Source organism: Schistocerca serialis, unplaced genomic scaffold (genome assembly GCF_023864345.2).
Source record: "Schistocerca serialis cubense isolate TAMUIC-IGC-003099 unplaced genomic scaffold, iqSchSeri2.2 HiC_scaffold_561, whole genome shotgun sequence".
NCBI classification, from domain to species: domain Eukaryota; kingdom Metazoa; phylum Arthropoda; class Insecta; order Orthoptera; family Acrididae; genus Schistocerca; species Schistocerca serialis.
Genome location: NW_026048148.1, coordinates 7,501 through 10,000, shown reverse-complemented (window position 1 = coordinate 10,000; position 2,500 = coordinate 7,501). Strand labels below are relative to the sequence as shown.

The window sequence follows — 2,500 nt, the reverse complement described above, 5'->3', positions numbered from 1 at the left end:
AGGGAAGTCGGCAAATTGGATCCGTAACTTCGGGATAAGGATTGGCTCTGAGGATCGGGGCGTGTCGGGCTTGGTCGGGAAGTGGGTCAGCGCTAACGTGCCGGGCCTGGGCGAGGTGAGTGCCGTAGGGGTGCCGGTAAGTGCGGGCGTTTAGCGCGGGCGTGGTCTGCTCTCGCCGTTGGTCGGCCTCGTGCTGGCCGGCGGTGCAGGATGCGCGCGCCTGCGCGGCGTTCGCGCCCCGGTGCTTCAACCTGCGTGCAGGATCCGAGCTCGGTCCCGTGCCTTGGCCTCCCACGGATCTTCCTTGCTGCGAGGCCGCGTCCGCCTTAGCGTGCTCCTCCGGGGGCGCGCGGGTGCGCGGATTCTCTTCGGCCGCCATTCAACGATCAACTCAGAACTGGCACGGACTGGGGGAATCCGACTGTCTAATTAAAACAAAGCATTGCGATGGCCCTAGCGGGTGTTGACGCAATGTGATTTCTGCCCAGTGCTCTGAATGTCAACGTGAAGAAATTCAAGCAAGCGCGGGTAAACGGCGGGAGTAACTATGACTGGGGGCAGTATTCAGAGAAAAAGTGGTGGCCCTTCCGCTGAAGGTGCCACCCCAACTCCCCCAGCACCTAGCCGGCCAACCGGCCGTGCCGAAAATCTTGTAACTTTTGCAGCAGTATACGCCTGTAGTGAGTGCCACCGCAGCTTCACCACCAAGAACGGTCTCGGGGTCCATCGCCGCCGCCAACACCTTGCGGCCGCCAACGCGGAGATCGTCACGGAGAGGCATCGCGCGAGGTGGACGGAGGAAGAAGTCCTGTCGCTCGCCAAGGCAGAGGCCGAATTGTTCCTCGAGAGGGACGCCCGGTTCTTCTTTGTAAATCAAGAGCTCATCAGGATGTTCCCCGACCGAACGCTTGAGGCAATCAAGTGCCGACGGCGGCAAGCTGCCCACAAGCAGCTTGTCCGCCAATTCATGGAGGCGCTTGAGATCGGTCGGGGGGAAGAGCCGGCGTCCCGCCGGGGAGCAGCGAGCCCGCTGCCTGACGCGGGCGAGGCCGCTGCGCCGCCCGTCGACGCAGCCGAGGACTTCGCGGCCGACACCACCGGGCCGCCGCCGGAGGGGCCGACTGACGCCGCCATCTGGGAGCATCTGGCGGGGCTACCCGCTTCCGCCCAGCGTTTCTCTGCCCTGGATCGTGTCATAGGTCTGGGGCGGGGCACGCCGCCCGATGTCATCCTGGGCATGCTCCCGGATGCCCTTGCGTCGGTCGGGTCCAGAGGGGAGAGATCGATCACCAGGACACAGCGGCCGCGCCAACCATCGAAGCGGCCGCCTGCCGCGCCGCCGACGCAGAAGCGCAAGCGGCGCCGCTGGGAGTACGCGAGAACGCAGGATGCCTTCCGACGGTCGCGTGCGCGTTGCGTGCGCGGCCTCTTGGATGGCACCCTGCTCCAGCCGCCACCTGCCATCCCTGGTCTGCTGGACTTCTGGGCGGACCTCTTCACAAAGAAGCCCATCTCCACCGCGGGCTTCATTCGTGACCGCCTCCTCCCGCACTCGGAGCCTGTCGCTCCCGAGTGCCTATGGGGGCCGGTCACACATGAGGAGGTCGCCGCCGCGTTGCCGCCCAGGGGATCAGCAGCCGGGCCGGACGGCCTTACCCCAGCGGAGTTGCGGCGCCTGCCGCACGAAGTCCTGGTGAAAGTGATGAATCTCTTCCTTCTGGCCCGCGCCCTTCCGGAACGCCTGCTTCGCGCGCGGACGTCCCTTCTCCCGAAGACGGCTGCACCAACATCCCCCGCTGACTTTCGCCCCATTACGGTCTGCTCGGTGTTGGCGCGGACCTTTCACAAGGTTCTCGCGTCACGCCTGATGCGCGCATGTGCTGTGGACGAACGTCAGCGGGCATTCATCCCTCGGGATGGGATGTTGGAAAATACCTTCATCTTGGACACTGCTCTCACCGACGCAGTTCGCTCCTGCCGCTCTGTCTTTGTGGCATCGATCGACGTATCTAAGGCATTCGATTCGGTAGATCATGCTGCCCTTCGCCCCGTGCTGAAGGCGCATGGCCTGCCGGATTGTTTTGTCGAGTATGTCGAGCGGTGCTACGAGGGCAGCACGACAGTGATAGCGGACGGCGCCGGCGTGGGCGTGTCTGTGCAGCCAGCACGGGGCGTTCGCCAGGGCGATCCCCTCTCCCCCCTCCTGTTCAACTTTGCGGTGGACTACGTTTTAGGCCAACTGCCCTCCCACATCGGAGCTCGGATCCTCGGTCGCAGAGTCAACGCTGCGGCCTTTGCAGATGACGTCTTGCTGTTTGCAGCGACCCCGAGGGGCTTGCAGTCCCTCATCGACGCAGCTACCGCAGCCCTCGCCCACCTGGGGCTGCAGATCAACGCCCGGAAGTGTTTCACCCTCGCCTTAGTCGCGTCAGGGCGCGAGAAGAAGGTGAAGGTGGACAGCAATGTCACCTTCACAGCAGGCAACACCACCATGCCTGCC

The 2,500-nt window shown here is 64.4% G+C and overlaps 1 pseudogene; it reads left to right on the top strand.

Moving 5' to 3' along the window:
- Nucleotides 1-2,500, top strand: part of LOC126448105 (large subunit ribosomal RNA) — a 7,683-nt pseudogene that overhangs the window by 2,323 nt on the left and 2,860 nt on the right.